The sequence below is a fragment of the Syngnathus leptorhynchus genome, chromosome 8, assembly GCF_054491065.1.
Source record: "Syngnathus leptorhynchus isolate UIUO chromosome 8, UIUO_Slep, whole genome shotgun sequence".
Classification (NCBI taxonomy): Eukaryota; Metazoa; Chordata; class Actinopteri; order Syngnathiformes; family Syngnathidae; genus Syngnathus; species Syngnathus leptorhynchus.
This window is the reverse complement of record NC_141202.1, coordinates 14321865-14336726: the sequence shown is the minus strand read 5'-3', so window position 1 is coordinate 14336726 and position 14862 is coordinate 14321865.

Sequence of the window (14862 nt, the reverse complement as noted above, 5' to 3'; positions counted from 1 at the left end):
AAGCACGTTTTCTGAAATGCCGCTCTCCCGTCACTCTTGTTAAAGTGTTATGAAAAAAAAAGGCTGTTGGGGGCTAGGGAGTATCGAGTTGATCATTATACATGAAGAAATAACCAATTTCATCGTTTGGTTTATGTTTTACACACGTTTTAAATTTTATTGCCGAAATCGCTTTTTCTCGCCGAGATAAGCACGTTTTCTGAAATGCCGCTCTCCCGTCACTCTGTTTAAAGTGTTATGAAAAAAAAGGCTGTTGGGGGCTAGGGAGTATCGAGTTGATCATTATACATGAAGAAATAACCAATTTCATCGTTTGGTTTATGTTTTACACGCGTTTTAAATTTTATTGCCGAAATCGCTTTTTCTCGCCGAGATAAGCACGTTTTCAGAAATGCCGCTCTCCCGTCACTCTGGTTAAAGTGTTATGAAAAAAAAGGCTGTTGGGGGCTAGGGAGTATCGAGTTGATCATTATACATGAAGAAATAACCAATTTCATCGTTTGATTTATGTTTTACACGCGTTTTAAATTTAATTGCCGAAATCGCTTTTTCTCGCCGAGATAAGCACGTTTTCTGAAATGCCGCTCTCCCGTCACTCTGGTTAAAGTTTTATGAAAAAAAAGGCTGTTGGGGGCTAGGGAGTATCGAGTTGATCATTATACATGAAGAAATAACCAATTTTATCGTTTGGTTTATGTTTTACACGCGTTTTAAATTTTATTGCCGAAATCGCTTTTTCTCGCCGAGATAAGCACGTTTTCTGAAATGCCGCTCTCCCGTCACTCTGGTTAAAGTGTTATGAAAAAAAAGGCTGTTGGGGGCTAGGGAGTATCGAGTTGATCATTATACATGAAGAAATAACCAATTTCATCGTTTGGTTTATGTTTTACACGCGTTTTAAATTTTATTGCCGAAATCGCTTTTTCTCGCCGAGATAAGCACGTTTTCTGAAATGCCGCTCTCCCGTCACTCTGGTTAAAGTGTTATGAAAAAAAAGGCTGTTGGGGGCTAGGGAGTATCGAGTTGATCATTATACATGAAGAAATAACCAATTTCATCGTTTGGTTTATGTTTTACACGCGTTTTAAATTTTATTGCCGAAATCGCTTTTTCTCGCCGAGATAAGCACGTTTTCTGAAATGCCGCTCTCCCGTCACTCTGGTTAAAGTGTTATGAAAAAAAAGGCTGTTGGGGGCTAGGGAGTATCGAGTTGATCATTATACATGAAGAAATAACCAATTTCATCGTTTGGTTTATGTTTTACACGCGTTTTAAATTTTATTGCCGAAATCGCTTTTTCTCGCCGAGATAAGCACGTTTTCTGAAATGCCGCTCTCCGTCACTCTGGTTAAAGTGTTAATAAAAAAAAGGCTGTTGGGGGCTAGGGAGTATCGAGTTGATCATTATACATGAAGAAATAACCAATTTCATCGTTTGGTTTATGTTTTACACGCGTTTTAAATTTTATTGCCGAAATCGCTTTTTCTCGCCGAGATAAGCACGTTTTCTGAAATGCCGCTCTCCCGTCACTCTGGTTAAAGTGTTATGAAAAAAAAGGCTGTTGGGGGCTAGGGAGTATCGAGTTGATCATTATACATGAAGAAATAACCAATTTCATCGTTTGGTTTATGTTTTACACGCGTTTTAAATTTTATTGCCGAAATCGCTTTTTCTCGCCGAGATAAGCACGTTTTCTGAAATGCCGCTCTCCCGTCACTCTGGTTAAAGTGTTATGAAAAAAAAGGCTGTTGGGGGCTAGGGAGTATCGAGTTGATCATTATACATGAAGAAATAACCAATTTCATCGTTTGGTTTATGTTTTACACGCGTTTTAAATTTTATTGCCGAAATCGCTTTTTCTCGCCGAGATAAGCACGTTTTCTGAAATGCCGCTCTCCCGTCACTCTGGTTAAAGTGTTGTGAAAAAAAAGGCTGTTGGGGGCTAGGGAGTATCGAGTTGATCATTATACATGAAGAAATAACCAATTTCATCGTTTGGTTTATGTTTTACACGCATTTTAAATTTTATTGCCGAAATCGCTCTTTCTCACCGAGAGAAGCACGTTTTCTGAAATGCCGCTCTCCCGTCACTCTGGTTAAAGTGTTATGAAAAAAAAGGCTGTTGGGGGCTAGGGAGTATCGAGTTGATCATTATACATGAAGAAATAACCAATTTCATCGTTTGGTTTATGTTTTACACGCGTTTTAAATTTTATTGCCGAAATCGCTTTTTCTCGCCGAGATAAGCACGTTTTCTGAAATGCCGCTCTCCCGTCACTCTGGTTAAAGTGTTATGAAAAAAAAGGCTGTTGGGGGCTAGGGAGTATCGAGTTGATCATTATACATGAAGAAATAACCAATTTCATCGTTTGGTTTATGTTTTACACGCGTTTTAAATTTTATTGCCGAAATCGCTTTTTCTCGCCGAGATAAGCACGTTTTCTGAAATGCCGCTCTCCCGTCACTCTGGTTAAAGTGTTATGAAAAAAAGGGCTGTTGGGGGCTAGGGAGTATCGAGTTGATCATTATACATGAAGAAATAACCAATTTCATCGTTTGGTTTATGTTTTACACGCGTTTTAAATTTTATTGCCGAAATCGCTTTTTCTCGCCGAGATAATTACGTTTTCTGAAATGCCGCTCTCCCGTCACTCTGGTTAAAGTGTTATGAAAAAAAAAGGCTGTTGGGGGCTAGGGAGTATCGAGTTGATCATTATACATGAAGAATAAACCAATTTCATCGTTTGGTTTATGTTTTACACGCGTTTTAAATTTTATTGCCGAAATCGCTTTTTCTCGCCGAGATAAGCACGTTTTCTGAAATGCCGCTCTCCCTTCACTCTGGTTAAAGTGTTGTGAAAAAAAGGCTGTTGGGGGCTAGGGAGTATCGAGTTGATCATTATACATGAAGAAATAACCAATTTCATCGTTTGGTTTATGTTTTACACGCGTTTTAATTTTTATTGCCAAAATCGCTTTTTCTCGCCGAGATAAGCACGTTTTCTGAAATGCCGCTCTCCCGTCACTCTAGTTAAAGTCTTATGAAAAAAAAGGCTGTTGGGGGCTAGGGAGTATCGAGTTGATCATTATACATGAAGAAATAACCAATTTCATCGTTTGGTTTATGTTTTACACGCGTTTTAAATTTTATTGCCGAAATCGCTTTTTCTCGCCGAGATAAGCACGTTTTCTGAAATGCCGCTCTCCCGTCACTCTGGTTAAAGTGTTTTGAAAAAAAAGGCTGTTGGGGGCTAGGGAGTATCGAGTTGATCATTATACATGAAGAAATAACCAATTTCATCGTTTGGTTTATGTTTTACACGCGTATTAGATTTTATTGCCGAAATCGCTTTTTCTCGCCGAGATAAGCACGTTTTCTGAAATGCCGCTCTCCCGTCACTCTGGTTAAAGTGTTATGAAAAAAAAGGCTGTTGGGGGCTAGGGAGTATCGAGTTGATCATTATACATGAAGAAATAACCAATTTCATCGTTTGGTTTATGTTTTACACGCGTTTTAAATTTTATTGCCGAAATCGCTTTTTCTCGCCGAGATAAGCACGTTTTCTGAAATGCCGCTCTCCCGTCACTCTGGTTAAAGTGTTATGAAAGAAAAGGCTGTTGGGGGCTAGGGAGTATCGAGTTGATCATTATACATGAAGAAATAACCAATTTCATCGTTTGGTTTATGTTTTAACACGCGTTTTAAATTTTATTGCCGAAATCGCTTTTTCTCGCCGAGATAAGCACGTTTTCTGAAATGCCGCTCTCCCGTCACTCTGGTTAAAGTGTTATGAAAAAAAAGGCTGTTGGGGGCTAGGGAGTATCGAGTTGATCATTATACATGAAGAAATAACCAATTTCATCGTTTGGTTTATGTTTTACACGCGTTTTAAATTTTATTGCCGAAATCGCTTTTTCTCGCCGAGATAAGCACGTTTTCTGAAATGCCGCTCTCCCGTCACTCTGGTTAAAGTGTTATGAAAGAAAAGGCTGTTGGGGGCTAGGGAGTATCGAGTTGATCATTATACATGAAGAAATAACCAATTTCATCGTTTGGTTTATGTTTTAACACGCGTTTTAAATTTTATTGCCGAAATCGCTTTTTCTCGCCGAGATAAGCACGTTTTCTGAAATGCCGCTCTCCCGTCACTCTGGTTAAAGTGTTATGAAAAAAAAGGCTGTTGGGGGCTAGGGAGTATCGAGTTGATCATTATACATGAAGAAATAACCAATTTCATCGTTTGGTTTATGTTTTACACGCGTTTTAAATTTTATTGCCGAAATCGCTTTTTCTCGCCGAGATAAGCACGTTTTCTGAAATGCCGCTCTCCCGTCACTCTGGTTAAAGTGTTATGAAAAAAAAGGCTGTTGGGGGCTAGGGAGTATCGAGTTGATCATTATACATGAAGAATTAACCAATTTCATCGTTTGGTTTATGTTTTACACGCGTTTTAAATTTTATTGCCGAAATCGCTTTTTCTCGCCGAGATAAGGACGTTTTCTGAAATGCCGCTCTCCCGTCACTCTGGTTAAAGTGTTATGAAAAAAAAGGCTGTTGGGGGCTAGGGAGTATCGAGTTGATCTTTATACATGAAGAAATAACCAATTTCATCGTTTGGTTTATGTTTTACACGCGTTTTAAATTTTATTGCCGAAATCGCTTTTTCTCGCCGAGATAAGCACGTTTTCTGAAATGCCGCTCTCCCGTCACTCTGGTTAAAGTGTTATGAAAGAAAAGGCTGTTGGGGGCTAGGGAGTATCGAGTTGATCATTATACATGAAGAAATAACCAATTTCATCGTTTGGTTTATGTTTTAACACGCGTTTTAAATTTTATTGCCGAAATCGCTTTTTCTCGCCGAGATAAGCACGTTTTCTGAAATGCCGCTCTCCCGTCACTCTGGTTAAAGTGTTATGAAAAAAAAGGCTGTTGGGGGCTAGGGAGTATCGAGTTGATCATTATACATGAAGAAATAACCAATTTCATCGTTTGGTTTATGTTTTACACGCGTTTTAAATTTTATTGCCGAAATCGCTTTTTCTCGCCGAGATAAGCACGTTTTCTGAAATGCCGCTCTCCCGTCACTCTGGTAAAAGTGTTATGAAAAAAAAGGCTGTTGGGGGCTAGGGAGTATCGAGTTGATCATTATACATGAAGAAATAACCAATTTCATCGTTTGGTTTATGTTTTACACGCGTTTTAAATTTTATTGCCGAAATCGCTTTTTCTCGCCGAGATAAGCACGTTTTCTGAAATGCCGCTCTCCCGTCACTCTGGTTAAAGTGTTATGAAAAAAAAGGCTGTTGGGGGCTAGGGAGTATCGAGTTGATCATTATACATGAAGAAATAACCAATTTCATCGTTTGGTTTATGTTTTACACGCGTTTTAAATTTTATTGCCGAAATCGCTTTTTCTCGCCGAGATAAGCACGTTTTCTGAAATGCCGCTCTCCCGTCACTCTGGTTAAAGTGTTATGAAAAAAAAGGCTGTTGGGGGCTAGGGAGTATCGAGTTGATCATTATACATGAAGAAATAACCAATTTCATCGTTTGGTTTATGTTTTACACGCGTTTTAAATTTTATTGCCGAAATCGCTTTTTCTCGCCGAGATAAGCACGTTTTCTGAAATGCCGCTCTCCCGTCACTCTGGTTAAAGTGTTATGAAAAAAAAAAAGGCTGTTGGGGGCTAGGGAGTATCGAGTTGATCATTATACATGAAGAAATAACCAATTTCATCGTTTGGTTTATGTTTTACACGCGTTTTAAATTTTATTGCCGAAATCGCTTTTTCTCGCCGAGATAAGCACGTTTTCTGAAATGCCGCTCTCCCGTCACTCTGGTTAAAGTGTTATGAAAAAAAAAAGGCTGTTGGGGGCTAGGGAGTATCGAGTTAATCATTATACATGAAGAAATAACCAATTTCATCGTTTGGTTTATGTTTTACACGCGTTTTAAATTTTATTGCCGAAATCACTTTTTCTTGCCGAGATAAGCACGTTTTCTGAAATGCCGCTCTCCCGTCACTCTGGTTAACGTGTTATGAAAAAAAAGGCAATAAGGGGCTAGGGAGTATCGAGTTGATCATTATACATGAAGAAATAACCAATTTCATCGTTTGGTTTATGTTTTACACGCGTTTTAAATTTTATTGCCGAAATCGCTTTTTCTCGCCGAGATAAGCACGTTTTCTTAAATGCCGCTCTCCCGTCACTCTGGTTAAAGTGTTATGAAAAAAAAGGCTGTTGGGGGCTAGGGAGTATCGAGTTGATCATTATACATGAAGAAATAACCAATTTCATCGTTTGGTTTATGTTTTACACGCGTTTTAAATTTTATTGCCGAAATCGCCTTTTCTCGCCGAGATAAGCACGTTTTCTGAAATGCCGCTCTCCCGTCACTCTGGTTAAAGTGTTATGAAAAAAAAGGCTGTTGGGGGCTAGGGAGTATCGAGTTGATCATTATACATGAAGAAATAACCAATTTCATCGTTTGGTTTATGTTTTACACGCGTTTTTAATTTTATTGCCGAAATCGCTTTTTTCTCGCCGAGATAAGCACGTTTTCTGAAATGCCGCTCTCCCGTCACTCTGGTTAAAGTGTTGTGAAAAAAAAGGCTGTTGGGGGCTAGGGAGTATCGAGTTGATCATTATACATGAAGAAATAACCAATTTCATCGTTTGGTTTATGTTTTACACGCGTTTTAAATTTTATTGCCGAAATCGCTTTTTCTCGCCGAGATAAGCACGTTTTCTGAAATGCCGCTCTCCCGTCACTCTGGTTAAAGTGTTATGAAAAAAAAGTCTGTTGGGGGCTAGGGAGTATCGAGTTGATCATTATACATGAAGAAATAACCAATTTCATCGTTTGGTTTATGTTTTACACGCCTTTTAAATTTTATTGCCGAAATCGCTTTTTCTCGCCGAGATAAGCACGTTTTCTGAAATGCCGATCTCCCGTCACTCTGGGTAAAGTGTTATGAAAAAAAAGGCTGTTGGGGGCTAGGGAGTATCGAGTTGATCATTATACATGAAGAAATAACCAATTTCATCGTTTGGTTTATGTTTTACACGCGTTTTAAATTTTATTGCCGAAATCGCTTTTTCTCGCCGAGATAAGCACGTTTTCTGAAATGCCGCTCTCCCGTCACTCTGGTTAAAGTGTTATGAAAAAAAAGGCTGTTGGGGGCTAGGGAGTATCGAGTTGATCATTATACATGAAGAAAAAACCAATTTCATCGTTTGGTTTATGTTTTACACGCGTTTTAAATTTTATTGCCGAAATCGCTTTTTCTCGCCGAGATAAGCACGTTTTCTGAAATGCCGATCTCCCGTCACTCTGGGTAAAGTGTTATGAAAAAAAAGGCTGTTGGGGGCTAGGGAGTATCGAGTTGATCATTATACATGAAGAAATAACCAATTTCATCGTTTGGTTTATGTTTTACACGCGTTTTAAATTTTATTGCCGAAATCGCTTTTTCTCGCCGAGATAAGCACGTTTTCTGAAATGCCGCTCTCCCGTCACTCTGGTTAAAGTGTTATGAAAAAAAAGGCTGTTGGGGGCTAGGGAGTATCGAGTTGATCATTATACATGAAGAAAAAACCAATTTCATCGTTTGGTTTATGTTTTACACGCGTTTTAAATTTTATTGCCGAAATCGCTTTTTCTCGCCGAGATAAGCACGTTTTCTGAAATGCCGCTCTCCCGTCACTCTGGTTAAAGTGTTATGAAAAAAAAAAGGCTGTTGGGGGCTAGGGAGTATCGAGTTGATCATTATACATGAAGAAAAAACCAATTTCATCGTTTGGTTTATGTTTTACACGCGTTTTAAATTTTATTGCCGAAATCGCTTTTTCTCGCCGAGATAAGCACGTTTTCTGAAATGCCGATCTCCCGTCACTCTGGGTAAAGTGTTATGAAAAAAAAGGCTGTTGGGGGCTAGGGAGTATCGAGTTGATCATTATACATGAAGAAATAACCAATTTCATCGTTTGGTTTATGTTTTACACGCGTTTTAAATTTTATTGCCGAAATCGCTTTTTCTCGCCGAGATAAGCACGTTTTCTGAAATGCCGCTCTCCCGTCACTCTGGTTAAAGTGTTATAAAAAAAAAGGCTGTTGGGGGCTAGGGAGTATCGAGTTGATCATTATACATGAAGAAAAAACCAATTTCATCGTTTGGTTTATGTTTTACACGCGTTTTAAATTTTATTGCCGAAATCGCTTTTTCTCGCCGAGATAAGCACGTTTTCTGAAATGCCGCTCTCCCGTCACTCTGGTTAAAGTGTTATGAAAAAAAAAAGGCTGTTGGGGGCTAGGGAGTATCGAGTTGATCATTATACATGAAGAAATAACCAATTTCATCGTTTGGTTTATGTTTTACACGCGTTTGAAATTTTATTGCCGAAATCACTTTTTCTTGCCGAGATAAGCACGTTTTCTGAAATGCCGCTCTCCCGTCACTCTGGTTAACGTGTTATGAAAAAAAAGGCAATAAGGGGCTAGGGAGTATCGAGTTGATCTTTATACATGAAGAAATAACCAATTTCATCGTTTGGTTTATGTTTTACACGCGTTTTAAATTTTATTGCCGAAATCGCTTTTTCTCGCCGAGATAAGCACGTTTTCTGAAATGCCGCTCTCCCGTCACTCTGGTTAAAGTGTTATGAAAAAAAAGGCTGTTGGGGGCTAGGGAGTATCGAGTTGATCATTATACATGAAGAAATAACCAATTTCATCGTTTGGTTTATGTTTTACACGCGTTTTAAATTTTATTGCCGAAATCGCTTTTTCTCGCCGAGATAAGCACGTTTTCTGAAATGCCGCTCTCCCGTCACTCTGGTTAAAGTGTTATGAAAAAAAAGGCTGTTGGGGGCTAGGGAGTATCGAGTTGATCATTATACATGAAGAAATAACCAATTTCATCGTTTGGTTTATGTTTTACACGCGTTTTAAATTTTATTGCCGAAATCGCCTTTTCTCGCCGAGATAAGCACGTTTTCTGAAATGCCGCTCTCCCGTCACTCTGGTTAAAGTGTTATGAAAAAAAAGGCTGTTGGGGGCTAGGGAGTATCGAGTTGATCATTATACATGAAGAAATAACCAATTTCATGGTTTGGTTTATGTTTTACACGCGTTTTAAATTTTATTGCCGAAATCGCTTTTTCTCGCCGAGATAAGCACGTTTTCTGAAATGCCGCTCTCCCGTCACTCTGGTTAAAGTGTTATGAAAAAAAAGGCTGTTGGGGGCTAGGGAGTATCGAGTTGATCATTATACATGAAGAAATAACCAATTTCATCGTTTGGTTTATGTTTTACACGCGTTTTAAATTTTATTGCCGAAATCGCTTTTTCTCGCCGAGATAAGCACGTTTTCTGAAATGCCGCTCTCCCGTCACTCTGGTTATAGTGTTATGAAAAAAAAGGCTGTTGGGGCCTAGGGAGTATCGAGTTGATCATTATACATGAAGAAATAACCAATTTCATCGTTTGGTTTATGTTTTACACGCGTTTGAAATTTTATTGCCGAAATCGCTTTTTCTCGCCGAGATAAGCACGTTTTCTGAAATGCCGCTCTCCCGTCACTCTGGTTAAAGTGTTATGAAAAAAAAAGGCTGTTGGGGGCTAGGGAGTATCGAGTTGATCATTATACATGAAGAAATAACCAATTTCATCGTTTGGTTTATGTTTTACACGCGTTTTAAATTTTATTGCCGAAATCGCTTTTTCTCGCCGAGATAAGCACGTTTTCTGAAATGCCGCTCTCCCTTCACTCTGGTTAAAGTGTTATGAAAAAAAAGGCTGTTGGGGTCTAGGGAGTATCGAGTTGATCATTATACATGAAGAAATAACCAATTTCATCGTTTGGTTTATGTTTTACACGCGTTTGAAATTTTATTGCCGAAATCGCTTTTTCTCGCCGAGATAAGCACGTTTTCTGAAATGCCGCTCTCCCGTCACTCTGGTTAAAGTGTTATGAAAAAAAAGGCTGTTGGGGGCTAGGGAGTATCGAGTTGATCATTCTACATGAAGAAATAACCAATTTCATCGTTTGGTTTATGTTTTACACGCGTTTTAAATTTTATTGCCGAAATCGCTTTTTCTCGCCGAGATAAGCACGTTTTCTGAAATGCCGCTCTCCCTTCACTCTGGTTAAAGTGTTATGAAAAAAAAGGCTGTTGGGGTCTAGGGAGTATCGAGTTGATCATTATACATGAAGAAATAACCAATTTCATCGTTTGGTTTATGTTTTACACGCGTTTTTAATTTTATTGCCGAAATCGCTTTTTTCTCGCCGAGATAAGCACGTTTTCTGAAATGCCGCTCTCCCGTCACTCTGGTTAAAGTGTTGTGAAAAAAAAGGCTGTTGGGGGCTAGGGAGTATCGAGTTGATCATTATACATGAAGAAATAACCAATTTCATCGTTTGGTTTATGTTTTACACGCGTTTTAAATTTTATTGCCGAAATCGCTTTTTCTCGCCGAGATAAGCACGTTTTCTGAAATGCCGCTCTCCCGTCACTCTGGTTAAAGTGTTATGAAAAAAAAGTCTGTTGGGGGCTAGGGAGTATCGAGTTGATCATTATACATGAAGAAATAACCAATTTCATCGTTTGGTTTATGTTTTACACGCGTTTTAAATTTTATTGCCGAAATCGCTTTTTCTCGCCGAGATAAGCACGTTTTCTGAAATGCCGATCTCCCGTCACTCTGGGTAAAGTGTTATGAAAAAAAAGGCTGTTGGGGGCTAGGGAGTATCGAGTTGATCATTATACATGAAGAAATAACCAATTTCATCGTTTGATTTATGTTTTACACGCGTTTTAAATTTTATTGCCGAAATCGCTTTTTCTCGCCGAGATAAGCACGTTTTCTGAAATGCCGCTCTCCCGTCACTCTGGTTAAAGTGTTATGAAAAAAAAGGCTGTTGGGGGCTAGGGAGTATCGAGTTGATCATTATACATGAAGAAAAAACCAATTTCATCGTTTGGTTTATGTTTTACACGCGTTTTAAATTTTATTGCCGAAATCGCTTTTTCTCGCCGAGATAAGCACGTTTTCTGAAATGCCGATCTCCCGTCACTCTGGGTAAAGTGTTATGAAAAAAAAGGCTGTTGGGGGCTAGGGAGTATCGAGTTGATCATTATACATGAAGAAATAACCAATTTCATCGTTTGGTTTATGTTTTACACGCGTTTTAAATTTTATTGCCGAAATCGCTTTTTCTCGCCGAGATAAGCACGTTTTCTGAAATGCCGCTCTCCCGTCACTCTGGTTAAAGTGTTATGAAAAAAAAGGCTGTTGGGGGCTAGGGAGTATCGAGTTGATCATTATACATGAAGAAAAAACCAATTTCATCGTTTGGTTTATGTTTTACACGCGTTTTAAATTTTATTGCCGAAATCGCTTTTTCTCGCCGAGATAAGCACGTTTTCTGAAATGCCGCTCTCCCGTCACTCTGGTTAAAGTGTTATGAAAAAAAAAAGGCTGTTGGGGGCTAGGGAGTATCGAGTTGATCATTATACATGAAGAAAAAACCAATTTCATCGTTTGGTTTATGTTTTACACGCGTTTTAAATTTTATTGCCGAAATCGCTTTTTCTCGCCGAGATAAGCACGTTTTCTGAAATGCCGATCTCCCGTCACTCTGGGTAAAGTGTTATGAAAAAAAAGGCTGTTGGGGGCTAGGGAGTATCGAGTTGATCATTATACATGAAGAAATAACCAATTTCATCGTTTGGTTTATGTTTTACACGCGTTTTAAATTTTATTGCCGAAATCGCTTTTTCTCGCCGAGATAAGCACGTTTTCTGAAATGCCGCTCTCCCGTCACTCTGGTTAAAGTGTTATAAAAAAAAAGGCTGTTGGGGGCTAGGGAGTATCGAGTTGATCATTATACATGAAGAAAAAACCAATTTCATCGTTTAGTTTATGTTTTACACGCGTTTTAAATTTTATTGCCGAAATCGCTTTTTCTCGCCGAGATAAGCACGTTTTCTGAAATGCCGCTCTCCCGTCACTCTGGTTAAAGTGTTATGAAAAAAAAAAGGCTGTTGGGGGCTAGGGAGTATCGAGTTGATCATTATACATGAAGAAATAACCAATTTCATCGTTTGGTTTATGTTTTACACGCGTTTGAAATTTTATTGCCGAAATCACTTTTTCTTGCCGAGATAAGCACGTTTTCTGAAATGCCGCTCTCCCGTCACTCTGGTTAACGTGTTATGAAAAAAAAGGCAATAAGGGGCTAGGGAGTATCGAGTTGATCATTATACATGAAGAAATAACCAATTTCATCGTTTGGTTTATGTTTTACACGCGTTTTAAATTTTATTGCCGAAATCGCTTTTTCTCGCCGAGATAAGCACGTTTTCTGAAATGCCGCTCTCCCGTCACTCTGGTTAAAGTGTTATGAAAAAAAAGGCTGTTGGGGGCTAGGGAGTATCGAGTTGATCATTATACATGAAGAAATAACCAATTTCATCGTTTGGTTTATGTTTTACACGCGTTTTAAATTTTATTGCCGAAATCGCCTTTTCTCGCCGAGATAAGCACGTTTTCTGAAATGCCGCTCTCCCGTCACTCTGGTTAAAGTGTTATGAAAAAAAAGGCTGTTGGGGGCTAGGGAGTATCGAGTTGATCATTATACATGAAGAAATAACCAATTTCATGGTTTGGTTTATGTTTTACACGCGTTTTAAATTTTATTGCCGAAATCGCTTTTTCTCGCCGAGATAAGCACGTTTTCTGAAATGCCGCTCTCCCGTCACTCTGGTTAAAGTGTTATGAAAAAAAAGGCTGTTGGGGGCTAGGGAGTATCGAGTTGATCATTATACATGAAGAAATAACCAATTTCATCGTTTGGTTTATGTTTTACACGCGTTTTAAATTTTATTGCCGAAATCGCTTTTTCTCGCCGAGATAAGCACGTTTTCTGAAATGCCGCTCTCCCGTCACTCTGGTTATAGTGTTATGAAAAAAAAGGCTGTTGGGGCCTAGGGAGTATCGAGTTGATCATTATACATGAAGAAATAACCAATTTCATCGTTTGGTTTATGTTTTACACGCGTTTGAAATTTTATTGCCGAAATCGCTTTTTCTCGCCGAGATAAGCACGTTTTCTGAAATGCCGCTCTCCCGTCACTCTGGTTAAAGTGTTATGAAAAAAAAAGGCTGTTGGGGGCTAGGGAGTATCGAGTTGATCATTATACATGAAGAAATAACCAATTTCATCGTTTGGTTTATGTTTTACACGCGTTTTAAATTTTATTGCCGAAATCGCTTTTTCTCGCCGAGATAAGCACGTTTTCTGAAATGCCGCTCTCCCTTCACTCTGGTTAAAGTGTTATGAAAAAAAAGGCTGTTGGGGTCTAGGGAGTATCGAGTTGATCATTATACATGAAGAAATAACCAATTTCATCGTTTGGTTTATGTTTTACACGCGTTTGAAATTTTATTGCCGAAATCGCTTTTTCTCGCCGAGATAAGCACGTTTTCTGAAATGCCGCTCTCCCGTCACTCTGGTTAAAGTGTTATGAAAAAAAAGGCTGTTGGGGGCTAGGGAGTATCGAGTTGATCATTATACATGAAGAAATAACCAATTTCATCGTTTGGTTTATGTTTTACACGCGTTTTAAATTTTATTGCCGAAATCGCTTTTTCTCGCCGAGATAAGCACGTTTTCTGAAATGCCGCTCTCCCTTCACTCTGGTTAAAGTGTTATGAAAAAAAAGGCTGTTGGGGTCTAGGGAGTATCGAGTTGATCATTATACATGAAGAAATAACCAATTTCATCGTTTGGTTTATGTTTTACACGCGTTTTAAATTTTATTGCCGAAATCGCTTTTTCTCGCCGAGATAAGCACGTTTTCTGAAATGCCGCTCTCCCGTCACTCTGGTTAAAGTGTTATGAAAAAAAAAGGCTGTTGGGGGCTCGGGAGTATCGAGTTGATCATTATACATGAAGAAATAACCAATTTCATCGTTTGGTTTGTGTTTTACACGCGTTTTAAATTTTATTGCCGAAATCGCTTTTTCTCGCCGAGATAAGCACGTTTTCTGAAATGCCGCTCTCCCGTCACTCTGGTTAAAGTGTTATGAAAAAAAAGGCTGTTGGGGGCTAGGGAGTATCGAGTTGATCATTATACATGAAGAAATAACCAATTTCATCCTTTGGTTTATGTTTTACACGCGTTTTAAATTTTATTGCCGAAATCGCTTTTTCTCGTCGAGATAAGCACGTTTTCTGAAATGCCGCTCTCCCGTCACTCTGGTTAAAGTGTTATGAAAAAAAAGGCTGTTGGGGGCCAGGGAGTATCGAGTTGATCATTATATATGAAGAAATAACCAATTTCATCGTTTGGTTTATATTTTACACGCGTTTTAAATTTTATTGCCAAAATCGCTTTTTCTCGCCGAGATAAGCACGTTTTCTGAAATGCCGCTCTCACGTCACTCTGGTTAAAGTGTTATGAAAAAAAAGGCTGTTGGGGGCTAGGGAGTATCGAGTTGATCATTATACATGAAGAAATAACCAATTTCATCGTTTGGTTTATGTTTTCCACGCGTTTTAAATTTTATTGCCGAAATCGCTTTTTCTCGCCGAGATAAGCACGTTTTCTGAAATGCCGCTCTCCCGTCTATCTGGTTAAAGTGTTTTGAAAAAAAAGGCTGTTGGGGGCTAGGGAGTATCGATTTGATCATTATACATGAAGAAATAACCAATTTCATCGTTTGGTTTATGTTTTACACGCGTTTTTAATTTTATTGCCGAAATCGCTTTTTCTCGCCGAGATAAGCACGTTTTCTGAAATGCCGCTCTCCCGTCACTCTGGTTAAAGTGTTATGAAAAAAAGGCTGTTGG